At 42.3% G+C, this 14,795-nt stretch overlaps 1 pseudogene; it reads left to right on the top strand.

Annotated features, from left to right (window-relative positions):
• Positions 1-280: 280 nt before the first annotated feature.
• LOC137298749 (uncharacterized) lies at positions 281-14,659 on the top strand (annotated as a pseudogene).
• The last annotated feature ends 136 nt before the right edge of the window (positions 14,660-14,795 follow it).

Here is a 14,795-nt window from a genome sequence, read left to right as displayed (position 1 = left end):
GAAACTTCCAACACAACCTGGAGCAAGAGGTACGCTGGACGGTACTAGTTCACCACGAGGGCCTTACTAATTGCTAGCTTTTCATCAGGTGATAACTTTCAGGGACGTACAGGGGTTGATCACTCTGCACTGTCGTCCTTTCTAGGCGACAGAGTATGACTTCAGCAGGCAATAGTGTTTGCTCTGAAACTATATACACTCACAGCAAAGCGAACGAGTAGCACTGCTTGATGGCATTGTAGTCATCAGCTTGTGATTTTGAACCTGCACGATCGGCACAATGAAATACATCACGGCGTTGGTGTTCCTTTGTTCTTGGCTACATTTCACAAATTGTTCAGACACTGGTTCCACCAAAGGCACAGCCGGAGATTATTCTACAACATCCGCTTCCATTAAACGAGGAATCAGTGCGTCAGGTAAAGTAACTTCTTCAGAAAATGCGTTAGAACCAACCTTTAGTTTATTGAAACCTGCCTCAGCAATCCAATCTGCCTCTTCAAAGTCTGCATCTGATACTACGTCACAACCGGGACCTCTGTTTCATTGAACAACTTAGAGACGATTTACACAGCTCCCATTCCGGTAATATCACCTCCAACAGTACATCTGATCCTTTCCTGTCCATGCTGGTCAACATGTTGATCTCTGCCGTCAACTCCACTCCGTCCACCAACTCAACATCACTTCCGGTCTCATTCATGACCATGCAGAACACGATTCCAGGAAGAATGAAGAACCCTCTGTTACCCTTGCTCATGGAGGAGGGACGGTCTGTTAACCTTGAGTCTCTTACACGTCTCTTTAGGAGCCTGGGTCCTCAGATTCCCTCCATCTTGAAGAGTCTGTTGAAGTCAAACATAAGCGGATTGACTGAGGACGAACGAATGTGTTCTGAACATATGGATACTTTCTTTATCGATGTCGTACAGGGGAGGCCGTGGGCTCTAAACAGTGAGTACAGGTTTTGTTGCAATACCGTAACATATATGAACAACATAGCATATCCATGCATAATCATTTTTATCACATAAAATATCTAGACGAAAGACTATTATTCTGTTACATGTGGACTACATCCAGTGAAGATGCCTGCTAGCACTGGGCATCGGGAGTCCTTATAGAGGCTGCTAACAAACTGGGCTGATCTGGATCGGTGACTGGATCGTATCCCAAATACGTAGATCCATGTAAATGACGTCACTCATTGAATTGTCACGTCCAGAACAAAACGCTTTTATAGACCGTGGTCTTTCAGAAAAAACCAGTAAAATTACGAGCTCAGCTTCATACATCAAACAGTCTTCGCACTCACACGGGTATTACATTTCAGTATTTGATGCGTCCGGAAAGCCTGGTGCCTCTATGACGGAAGGGGCAACGACCTTTTCGGCAACTTTGACGAATGTCTTGACGAACCCACTAAGGTGGACCCAGCCACAGGGAGAGAAGTAAAGGGGGACACCTGCGTTGTCAGCATTAGCCCTCCCCAACAGCTGCTGGCTATGATGGCGGGAGCGGTATATATTCCTGAATGGGTGGGGGTTGTGGTTTGATTAGTGTTGGACGTCGCACTTAGATGCATGGCGTCAGTCTATAAATAATCTGGATATCTGGGATACGATGCAGGTGTCAACCAAGTTAGCGAATCTGACCACTCGATTCCATCAGTCGCCTCTTACGACAAGCATGCGTTGTGAAAATCAATTCTAGCCTGGACTTCACGGATGCGGTGCATACAGTTTGTGTCATAGAATGATGAGATTTTGTGCCGGTCTTATCAATGAGAGACAGGTTGATTGGCTCCACATATGGACGCATGTGAAGAATCGGCTGAGGGCAGTCGGCGTGACGATGGTACACGTCCACACCAGAGTGAAATCCTTTTTTGTATTCTGTCCATTCCACTTAGCGTAAAAAGCAAAGCAAAACTGAATTGTGAAAACAATTGATAGTATGTAATCATCACCAGACAAACCAATGAAGCCAAAACGTTTGAATAATGACTAAAGTTCTCTTGAATTCTTTTTTCTGGATTACCTTCGGAAATCCTGAATATTCTACTACCTAATGCTATTGTTACCATTTCTGCACAGGATGGCGTGTTTTCTGGTATGTTTAAGAACATTATGATCAACTGGCATCTGTGTGTCCCTCGCTCTTGTGGCAGCAACAGTATGAAGACTGGTCTTCAGAGATGTGGGTACTTGGGGATATTGTCAACAGTGGAATGAGTGCAGTTCAGTGTGGTGACTGGTTCAAGTCATGTGTTTGTCGTGAGAATGGTGTCAAGGGACATCAGACGCGTGGTAAGCCAGTTGTTTCGTGTAAGCTCGGTGGGTTGCAAAACATTATATTATATAGTATTAAGGGCTTGTCCTACTTTCATGGTGAACTTTTGCAAAAAATGATGAGTAAGCCCGAGATTCTTTTACATAAAGGTAGCTACGCCCCAGGACAGCTTGTTTAGAAATAGATCCAGGAACGTTAAGAACAGATGAACAACCTGAGCAAACGAACGCATTCCCTGCCCAAGCTCAATATCATGGTGACACCCGTTGGAATGCCTGACCAAACACACAGACACAGACACACACAGGCACAAAAACAGAGACACACACAGACACACACACACAGACACACACAAACTGGCAGACACAAACAGACAGACAGACACACACACAGACACAGATAGACACACACGCGCGCGCGCGCGCACTTTCCCTGTTGACTGCAGCCATCCGACTCGTAGCTTCAGCGCTATCGCCAGTGGTTAGGGAATATTCACTGATATGTTTGGGGTTTAATTACATTATGAACGATATTGTTTTCATAAGAAAAACATTAATTTTTATATATCAGTTTGCGATATTTGCCTCTTAGCATGCCCCTAGACTGCCGAGAAACTTTCTTCTGCTGAAGTCATGTGTTTCATCATGTCTCAGCAGGTCCGCTTTAAACCCGATTTGGACAATTTATTTTTAAATACAAAGCGTGTTATCTGTGCAATCGGAAATAAAACATTATTGCGGTTTACCTTGAAAGGTATAGCTCAAATGTTTTGGAACTTAGGGAATTCTAAAGTTTGATGTCTGTGGTTTTCTGTTAAGTTTTAAACATGAAGGTATTTCCGTATATTATCCGTCAGCCCCATTATCATGTGAACATGCTGATGTTCTAGGGTTTTCCGAGGTCAATATGACAGTACAGAGTGTGGTGTGCCACGCTGAGATAAAGCCTGGCTTCGTCGGTGATGACAATGCTACGGTAGGAGCGATGTAAGTGCAGTGACTAGAACCTGTTTAAGCTGGACGTAGAATGGACCTAGTTACCTTATGCTCCTAATTCACCACGTTAATTTATCATGAAATTAAGGCTATTCCTGACTTTCTTCACGACGGATTCCGTTCGGTGCGAGGTTATAAAACAAGGTCGGCTTGGAGTCAGAGCTCTGTGCTTGAGAGCGTATCCGCCTTAATCTCTTGCATAATATCTTCATTTTAAACTAGTTCGAAACATTATGTAATAACTACTTCAATAAATCATTGACAATGGACCCGTGAAGGTCCCGGGGTAGAATAGGCCTTCAGCAACCCATGCGTGCCATAAAAGGCGACTCAGCTTGTCGTAAGAGGCGACTAACGGTATCGGGTGGTCAGGCTCGCTGACTTGGTTGACGCATGTCATCGGTTCCCAATTGCGCAGATCGATGCTCATGTTGTTGATCACTGGATTGTCTGGTCCAGACTCGAAACTTTACAGACCGCCGCCATATAGCTGTAATATTGCTGAGTGCGGCGTAAAACTAAACTCACTCACTCACTCACTCATTGACAATGTCCTGGTGGCCATCTTGGGCTCCCTGGTCCTTTTGGTGTCTACTCTTGACTTGAACTTCCGGGCTACCAAGGGTCGTGTTGATAAAATTCCAGTCTCCGCCCTACGTGATGGAGTTCAGTGCTCTAAGATCAACAACCAGCTTCGGGCCCTGGACGTGAAGGTCACAGAGGTACCAGTTAGCAGCGTGAAAGTAAGTGAACACAAGTCACTTCCCAGCTTGGAGACTGTTGGAATAGACAACCCTGCAGGCCAACAACTTCAGGAGGCAATTGGTGGACACTTGGTGCATCCAAATGGCGGACAGCAGCCCCGAACAGTGGACCATAAACGTGACAAGAAATATAGTCTATGTGTACGTCATGACCCTGCTTGTAATCTTACAAACAATTTCAAATATGGTTATCCGCCTACAATAAACATTGTGGGTAGTTTCCAGTTTGATGCCAACAGGTGAACTGGTCAGTAAATGACCCAATAAAGGCCTGGAATAAGTATCAAACAACACAAATTTACAGTACGTTTGCAATAAAAGGAAGATACGGTAAGTCATGAAATTGCAGCAGCAACTATTCAGGTCACATTACACACTGACATATATTCCCGGTAGTTCAAATCGTGTGCTGCCATAAGCAATTACGAACCTAACAAAAGTATTTTACCTCCTAAACATGACCTCTGCTTTGAAGGCACTTTTTAGAGTGGAAGATATATTTTGGAGCCCATATGTTAATATCAGCTACAATCATCCTATTGCATGAAAATGTGACGACTAAAACTTACCTTGAGGATCTGTGATGTTTTCCCTATAAATGCTACAAGCCTGGCTTTCAGCGGAGACTATGGCCTACTTGTGGTATAATTGAATAGGACGTTACTCTTCTCACTCTGTAATTGCGTGATCTGTCAGATGTTGGTGCTTCTCAAAGATTCATTCTTTTCAGTATGGCAGCGGATCCTGTTGTGTTTCTCATCCATCAACAATGGGGAGAAGATCCTCCGCATGAAACGTTCACCTGGACCTCTCATCTGTCTTAACGACATCCGGGTCCTCAGCATGGGATGGGTCATTCTGGGTCACTCGTTTCTTTCGCTCATGCCTAACACAGGTAGGCCAAAGTGTGAGCTGAAAAGTCAAAGTATAACTGTGTACCACTTTCGTTTCCACTAAAGGTGTGAGACCAATCAATTTAGTAAATCTGATCGGAATCCTAGCTTTATTATCTCTATGGTATCTGGGTTTGTCCGTTTACATTGAAATAGTTGCCAAAGCGATAAAATATCATACCACTCACACCTACAATCCACAAGGAGTTTGAACATTACAATGGTGATACGTTGGTACCAGTATAAGTTTAGAGATAATTCTAGATAACTGTAGACAGACTGGACGTAGCATTTGTTAATAGCGTTGCTGAACAGATGCGAGCTTCATTACACACGATATGTATTTATCCACGCGATCCCTAAAATGAAAGTAAGGCATGGGATATGTCAACCTGACACTTCAAACAAGATAAACAATCACATTACACCTATCAACAAAATACACCAAGAAAATTCCATTAGGCACTGTTTTAGAATGGGTAAAACTCAATTAATGTTATTTTTGCATTTTCTTATGTGTTTTTCGTACTTTATTTCAAAATCTCCATTCAAATTACTATACTAATTATACAATGAACACAGGGTTGAGATGCTGGTTGAAAAATGTTGTATGCAAGAAAGGTTCAATAATTTTACAACAGGAGCCCTGCAGCCTGTTCCTCGGATACATAGCCAGTTAGGCGTTCAGATACGAAACCTATGATACACGTTTATGGCAATCAATGTTGTGTTGATTACGCTTTGCAGGGAACCCATCGATGTTTGGCAAACTAACGCAGCACATCAGTGTCCAAATTATCACGAACGGAACTCTGTCAGTCGACGCATTCTTCCTCCTCAGGTAATATCAGAAATATTGTACCGATATCCATATCTCCAGACAGTTATTTAAACCCTTTATTGTTGTGTTGTCACCTTTATCAAAAGAAGTAAAATATATTTTGGTGTCCTTTTTAGAACTAACCTACGACAGTCCTATATTTTGCAAAAATATCGACATTTTTCACCAATCTTTTCCGTGGTGCACATGTGTCGTAAGTGAAATATGTTTACACATATTCAGAAATATAAGCTGGAACGACTCTTTAACCAATGCACCAATGGCAGTGCATCTGAAAATATAAGCACATTGTATATTGTTTCTGTATTATATACATCAGTAATCTTTACTAACATGTAAACATATTTTCGTCATCACCCAAAAACATGTAATTCGCGTAAAGTAAATGTTTTAACAACACATTTTGCCATCTTGAGTGACGAATTCGCTGTTGGAGCTGCTTCTGAAAGGCGTAATTGATCATAGGTGCCAATCCAGAGCCTCGCTTCACAAAGCTACCGCAGGGCTATGACTGTCGTGAGTCTATGTCACAGGCCTAGATTTTCAAAGGTCTCTTAGCGCTGTGGTAGTCGTAAGTGCCAAACTTATTGTTTATTAGGAACTAAACTGGTTATCATTGAACTTCAGCTGATTGGTTTTTTTTCGTTTTCTCACATGCAAATGGACCTGCCAATTGGTTTTAAGTGAATGGCATTATGATAATTCAATTGTTGCGTTATTGTAGATATCGCTTGATCTCTTCTGTGGCAGTCAGTTTTGGATGATAAGTTCCTAGGTTTGTCAACGCCATACCAATACCCTGGTCAAAGAAGTGAATTCTAAGACACGTCATCTCGAGATTTGGTCCCTAATCAAACTTACACACCTTGAACGTTCAATGTTCGACTTTTCTGCTATATCCCCTGCGTTCACTCAGTATATTCATTTTACTTAAAACGTTCTATAATGGTTCTCAGTGGCCTACTGATGACGTACTTGTTCCTGAAGGAGACAGGGAAGGGTGGAGGTCTGAGGGGGAAGCACATGGTCATGGTGGACACCACTTGAGGTCAGTCAATTCTCAGTCGTTTTCTGTTTGAAAAACAGACTTCTACGCTATTGGCATCACGGTGTTCTGTTACTATACCTTCCAAGTTTACTTCTTAAAGCTATTGACTCGCGATTTCTTATGGGCTGTTGTCGTGTCCCCCTCTGTAGTAAAGTATAACTAGTATTGGGAACATGTTTCAATGTGTTATACCTGCGTCTGGTGGATGTACTGATTTTTGTCAGACTGACTCCCGTGTACGCCTATTCGATCGTCATCAACACATTCCTGATGCGTTACCTGACTGACGGCCCGACGTGGGCGGGGCCTGCTGACTCCCTGTATTGTAAAGACAACTGGTGGACAAACCTTCTCTACATCAATGACGTCTACAAGGAGGATAACCAGGTGATAACCTCTTTCTTCAAATAGACGTGTCATATCTTCTGTCTTCAAATAGACGTGTCATATCTTCTGTCTTCAAATAGGCAGGTAATAATGGTCTTCTTTGATGCAGACAAATAGTTACAGCAGAACTCCAAACAGGCAGAAACGTATATTAAACCTCAAAACAGACAGACCGGTACTTACTGTTGTCAAAGCGCGGAAACAACGTAATACGTCGGTGTTTAAAGGAAACACACAGTTCATACAAAAAGGGTTCTTGGTCTTTTCTGTATTAACTGAGTTACACTTCCGCCCACATAATCATGGGTTCGTTGGCTAGAAATTTCAAACACTTGCATGTAATGGTTTGAAAAAGTCGTTAGTACAGTGTACAGTAAAGTTCACTTATAACGTACACGCTTACAACGAATTGCCGGTTACAACGAACAAATTCAGAAGTCCCGACTGCTTTCCCATATATTGTTATGAATTAACTACCGTATACAGCGAACGCTGATAGTACGAATTATCTGTTACAACAAACAAATTGATGGGTCCCTCTGTGCTATTTCACGCGTTAATTGACGTGTTTATAACGAACAGCTGATCCGAATCCACTCGCGTGTCATCTCACGTGTCACCAATTAGCTTGTGAAAACAAACAGGCTTCCTCACATGGGATGAAGGGGATAATAAAATAAACTTACCTGTGAAATTTTATCATTTATTTAATCTTGTGAATCTTGTTGACATTGTCAAGGCATAAATAGCGATCTGGGAAGTCTTTCTTTCAAGTCAGCATGGAAGGCTTGTCACGGAAACGTAAAGCTCTAGATCTCGACACAAAATACCAAATCATCCAAGCTGTAGATGCAGGCGGTAAATCCAAGACTGACATTGCAGCTGACTTGGACATACAGATTTCAAGGCCAATCAGTCGTGGTTAGAGAGATTTAAGAAGCGACGAAGGATATGTTCAGCCATGACACACGGAGAAAGCTCGTCTGTTGACAGCAAGTCAGTTGATGATTGGCGACGTCACAGAAGCACAAAATTACCGATTTTGTTAAAGATGCATAATAAAATACATGATCGATGATGAAATGAACGATCCATGACAATTATATGTTCGTTGGTTTTGTCTTATTTTATTTTCTGTGTGAACATGATCTTGTCTCAAACCAGTGGCGTGGTGATGATTCTTAGTAATTTCCGAATATTCCCGAACATTCCCGAATCGCTTAGAACGAACTTCGCTTACAACGATACTCATTTCCGGAATCGAACCTGGTCTTCGGCTTGACGGGCGAACACTTTAATCCTAGTGATGCTTTCTAGACTACCACACCACTCATTAAAATGCATAAATTCTGAATTCTTGACGTCGAAAAATTCCACCTCTCCATCTTTCAACATCATTCTTTAATCTCTTTCTCTCTTTGAAGTTGAATAAATATGAAGACACATTCAATCCGTCTTGATGTATACCATTTTATGCTGAACTACTGGTCTTCTTTCCCTTTCAGTTCCTACAGGGCGTGGGGTGGCTCATGGCTCTGGTGGCGGCAGGGGCCTGTACACTGGCGACGTATGATAACTTTGGTGAGGGGAGACCCGGCTGGGCGAATGATGCCAGAGCGGCTCATGAGACGCTATATAGGCCCGTGTGGGGGCTGGTCCTGGCATGGGTCATATTTATGTGTTGCAAGGGGAAAGCAGGTATGTGTGTTGTAGATATAGCCAATGTCGTTCTTGTTGCATACAAAAGCGACGAAAGCTTTATCCATAATCTTAAGTAGTTTCTGCTTAAAGAAGAGTTCGCAGTGCGATTCTGGGTAATGCAAAGTCAGATTTTTTAAAATGAAATACACCGGCACATGCCAAAATAGGAATTGGCAAAGAAGGATGCTATGTACTTCTATTTTAAATGCCCACCATGTATTTGCCATGAAATGTTTTGAAAGCTTCATAAAGGTTTGGAAAAAGGACCATATGAATCTAGTTCAGGTCTTCTAAAAACACCATGAACCTAAAAAGACCAAAGGCCGGAGGTACTACTGACGAGAAGTATTGACAACCACATGACTCATTTTCCTAGTATGCTGCCAGCTTACTTTCTGTAAATAAGTGGAGTTCGTGGATGTGGGATTTGTAAAAAAAAGTATTTTATAATGAAAATGTGATAAATCATTTCAGTTTCCAAAATTGGTTTCTAGATCAGCAGTTATTTGCTTGATCTTACTTATGCCCCAGGTATCGTGGACTGGATGTTGCCCTGGGACTGGTCTTTCTCGTCTAACATACGGGGTCTACCTCATCCATCTTATCTTCATCACGACAGAGGTTGGTACCATGCGGTCTCTCTTCTTTTACTCATCTGGATATATTGTAAGTTTACGCCTTACATTTAAGATAGTAAAAAGTCGTAGAGCATTAAATGTCTCAGCTACACAGAGCCATTGCCTGAGCAGACAAGCGGTGAGTTTTATGATACCTAGCGCCGGTTGGCTGGCTTAGTGGTTAAAATGTCTGCTTGTCACGCCGAAGACCCGGGTTCGATTCCCCTCATGGATACTTGTGGAAAGTCCATTTCCGGTGTCCCCAGTCGTGATATTGCTGGAACATTGCGAGAAGCGGAGTAAAAGCATACTCACTCACTCACTCACAGAGCTGAAATGGCTCAGCTATATCGGTCTGTACCTATACACAGTGTACATAAAGCACTGATGGAAACGTGACCTAAATAAAGTCATAATGACTACTAGTACTACTTCCTCGACCATCAGATACTTGTAGAATACCTCTATGAATGATACATTGAATTTTGAAACTACGATGTTTCTGTGCAATCCAGATGTATTCTCATTACAATCACAAAAGGCGCAAAAACGGGATAGGGTGATCTAGCTCCCTGACGTGGTTGGCACGTGCCACAGTATCCCAAATGCGTATATTGATGCCCATGCTGTTGAGCACTGGATTGTCTGGTCCTGACTTCATTATTTACAGACCGCCGCCATATAGTTGGAATACTGCTGAGCAAAACTAAACTCACTCTCCCGTTATCAAAGTATGTATTGTCCTATTCATGTTGAGATCTCCATTTCTCTAAACATTGTATCATGTTCCCCCATAACGAATGCATACCGGTCAAGCGACGAAGTAAGCTTGGACTCTTTTGACAATAAGATGCCAGGTTCGGTTATCTCGCCACCGTCAGACTGGGTAGGCTCATCACACCAACTCGGGACTCACTCTTTAGTACAATACAAGGAATGAGACTTCCTCCTAGAAGCTTTGTTGTGGAAGCGACGGAGAACCTTTTCGAAAAATGCAAATACCACCTAACGATGACTTTTGGTCTCTAAACTCGAACACTCTCCCAATGACAAATAACGGATTAAAACGTACCAACATACGATTCCGATAGCAATGAAGCGCCATCTACCTATAACACTTCATGTTAGCAGGCGTTAATTAACATTTGCAAAGGTCGACTATTTATGTACACAGTTTTGAGGTCACGAAGTGCGATGACACTTTACATATCAGCAGTGACAATTCAATATTGCCAAATATCAGCCTGTCAACCGTTTAACAGCAATGAGATAAGTGAACCTTTGTGGTCTTTGGACGGTCTGATAACACCACAATCGCACCCATACCAAGCCCGGTTACGTTGCTTGCTACAGGGCGTTGCTGTCCTGGATACACAAACAGTTACGGAGACGAAATAAGCAAGTCCAGTCCCACTTATCACTGCTATCGCAATACCGTAAAAGGTCATTTGTGACCGGCAGTATTACAGTAACGATATCTCGTGAGCTACTTCTTAGCCGCATCGATAGCATTTCCAGGCGTAACATATGGCGAGTTGTAAACATTGCTAATCGCAAATGGCAAGTGTATGCAACGCTGAATACATAACATTGCGTGAAACGCATACCAGAAATATTCTATTTATTATTGGTTTTGGTGTTTTATGGATAAATTAAGACATAGGAAATGTTAAAACGTTTATGTCACTCTTTAAGCAGATACTGTTTGATTGTTTGAGCCAGGATTTCATATTATTTCACTTGTTGCAAGACAATGTTGCATGTTGAAAGATATTTACATCCCATGGCATGACAAACATGTTTTAAGCCAGTTCAGATGTAATAACTTAAACTTGCGAATGAAATAGGATGGCATAATAACGCACCGTATTGTAATAGACTTTGTTTATATTGTCACAGGGATATGCCATTGGTTGATGACCATTGGTGGTCAACGCTATAAAGATGCAAGAACTGAAATTTTCACCATACCGATGTGGGTAACCCGTGTAAGAAAGGTTTTGTAAGACATGTCAAGTAAGGATGAAAATGTTTTGATAAGTACTATGAAGTTTCTGAAAAAGACGTGAAATTGAAAGTGCCTATGTGTCACAAACCAGAAAAGACAAATTTCAGTTTCCAAAATATATTTATGTCCACCCCACTGCATGTCTAGCACACACCTTGCGCGCGTGTTCAGATCCCAGTCATTGCACACACGCACAAACTACATACAACCCACGGTACATCTCATGCACTCTACATGCACAACATTATGCAACTGTAATTAGATGAGTAGGTAATTATCATTAAACATTGGAAACTGAACGGTTGCGGGGTTACATTTACACCTCTGTTGACCGCATGTCACATTCCACATCCCTGAATGACCTCCGTCAAACTGTCCAGTTCAGTTCCACACATGAACCTTGCTCTCCAAGTTCACTGGTGTTTCAGCCCACTGTTGACAGTCGCTCTCAGTGTCCAACTCCTCCCATAGTTCACATTGGCCACTGCCTGTTGTCTGTATACCCGCGTCTCCAAGTGATGTCCCTTACAGTCCTCGACTGCCCACTCACAGGGATCACATCAACCCCTCGGTTGACCACAGACCAACGTGTGCTCACACCGTGCACCATGCCCTGGGCGCTGAAATACAACAGTATTCTTACAGATGGATTCGTAAACTTTGTGACACCCCGTCCAGTCACCCACAACATGTTTACTGATAAACAATTCATACATTTTTACACTTTGATACAGTATGCATCTTGAAGTGCTATTACTTTCAACAAATGCAGTAAACATTCAATGCATACATCAAACATCATTTGCATACCCGCCTCAAATACAAAAGAATCACTACTTGTGTTTACATACCTAGCATTTATTAAAACGAAGTTGCGCTGCTACTAGCAACTATTTGAGACCTGTATTGGTTTTACAACACTCAATTAGTAAGCTATTCTACAATAACAGTCGATTATATGCAGTGGAACACATTTCATTTCACCCAGATTTTTTCCCCACGTGCCGAACTAATGGGCTTTGTCAGATCTGGAGGAAAAGCATGTGATTCGCAGCTCAAGGTTCGTAGTAATATACAAATTACATAAAACAACAAACAAAAGTAGTGTCTGGCAGTTTTATGAGTTCACTTTTATTGCGAGTTACTTGCTCACTCGAGATCACGTGTTCACAGACGGGTACGTGCCGTCTTGAAGGATCATGGCTATACCACGTGTACTGTTTTTGAGGTCTTCGGGCGGTGTTGTATCGGTGTCGGTTCCTGTAACTGGTGCCGTGCCTGTCGTATCTGTGAGATGCCACCTTCCTCGACTTCCTCTGTACGATGCTGTCCACTTTCGGTGTCAGTTCTTCAGGTGCTCTCTACCCATAATTCAAAACATTGTTGTGGTAGCTTTTAATACTGGGAAATACAATACATGTATGCCTTACTTCTTTAAAACGTAATAAAATCATATGATATCAGGGTTGTGAGTGAGTTTAGTCTTACGCCGCAGTCAGCATTATTCCATCTATATGGTGGCGGTCTGTAAATAAGCGAGTCTGAACCAGCCAATATAGTGATGAACAGCATGAGCATCTATCTGCGCAAATGGGAACCTATGACATGTGTCAACCAAGTGAGCGAGCCTGACCACCCGACCCCGTTAGTCGCCTCTTACGACAAGCATAGTGTTAGCAAGCCATACTTTAATTAACCGTGATACATTTCTAACTACAGGTTATCCTCGCCAAGAACTCTACAGTCCATGTACCCACGTCACAATCTGAACTCCATCAAATGACACGTACTTAGTATTTTGTAAAACACGTACCTTATAACGGATAGCCGATGATTTGTGCCCAGTTCGCTCGCAGATGAACTGTTCATCAAGCCAGGCATCGTAAAGTCGAGTTGCTGTGGTCGCTCTAAGCGAATGGTTAGAGTAGAAACCACTGAAACCTGCAACCTTGCAAAGACGGCTGATGGTTTGGGTGAGAGTATGCACGCCTATCGGGACGTCAGCAAACCAGACATCTGTCTTCGGCCGAAGGGTACCGAAGTAGTCCGAGATAAAATGCCTGGCAAGTACCATTACGTTGCCTGAAAATGCAGACAAATTGTTCGCTGATGGGTATACAATATTTGTTACATAAGGTCAAGGTCGCGACAGAGTTCCATGCACATAAGGGTAAAATAATCTTCATATTTATATCAACGCTCAGTATTCATGTATTCACTTATATTGCAAATGAGCTTTTAATGAAAACAGATCGCTGAAATTGACATATTCCTAATACCTTACCTTAGATTTACGTACATTTCGTATAAACGAACCAAGCGTCTCTCTGGCCGCTCGTTGTTTTGAGACACCTTTACTACTTTTCGTTCGCACTTTCGGTGTTTAAGGCCGCCGCCCCTGTTGGTCTTGGACATGTCCTCGGTGTAAACTAGGTACTTGGACCCTTCGTTCTCGTTTTGCATTACCTTAATTTGGGATGTTTCTCCTGTCCTAAAAAATCGATGCTCGTCTCCTGCTCTGAGCACAAAACGAAGGCCAATCAAATATACATATGGAAAAAAGTATTGCAACACTAGGATTTTCGAAATCTGCTGTGACATATACGAATTGTATGATATGGTTGTGCAAAAAATGGACTAAAACCCATCATCGTGAGATAATTAGACTATTGACAATAACATGACAACAAAACTGAATGTATTCTGTCATATTTTCAATCCATTCTTGTCATTTTAAAACAATCGCACAAAACACACAAAACCGGTTGCAGAATAACTATGGTCGTAGCAGTAAGGTACTATTGGTCAGAAGGTAATGGAACATTAATGTCACAAGAATTACTGTTGAAGTCATTAAATCAGACAGGAATATCAATATCTGGTGTAACCTCCGTCAGCAGCAACAACTGCAGCAACACGCCTCCTCATTGACAGAACAAGGCGTTGGATTTGCCTTTGAGGCAATTAGTTCCATTCCCGATGGACAGCCACATCAAGCTGTGCGAGAGTTTGAACTGGAGGTTGTCTTTGTCGTACCCTACGCCCTAAAATGTCCCACACATGCTCAACTGGATTCATGTCAGGGCTTCGTGCAGGCCAGGGTAATGTTGTAATGGCTTCCTGACGAAGCTAATCGCGAACCAGGGCAGATCTGTGAGGCCTAGCGTTATCATCCATAAAAAACAGGCCTTGTACGGTGAGGGTGGTTGTCAAAGGGTGGAACAACGACCTGTTGCAAGATGTCTCTTT

Source organism: Haliotis asinina, chromosome 10, assembly GCF_037392515.1.
Source record: "Haliotis asinina isolate JCU_RB_2024 chromosome 10, JCU_Hal_asi_v2, whole genome shotgun sequence".
In the NCBI taxonomy this organism is placed as follows: Eukaryota; Metazoa; Mollusca; class Gastropoda; order Lepetellida; family Haliotidae; genus Haliotis; species Haliotis asinina.
The sequence above is the reverse complement of the archived record's forward strand: the minus strand, read 5'-3'. Positions and strand labels throughout refer to the sequence as shown.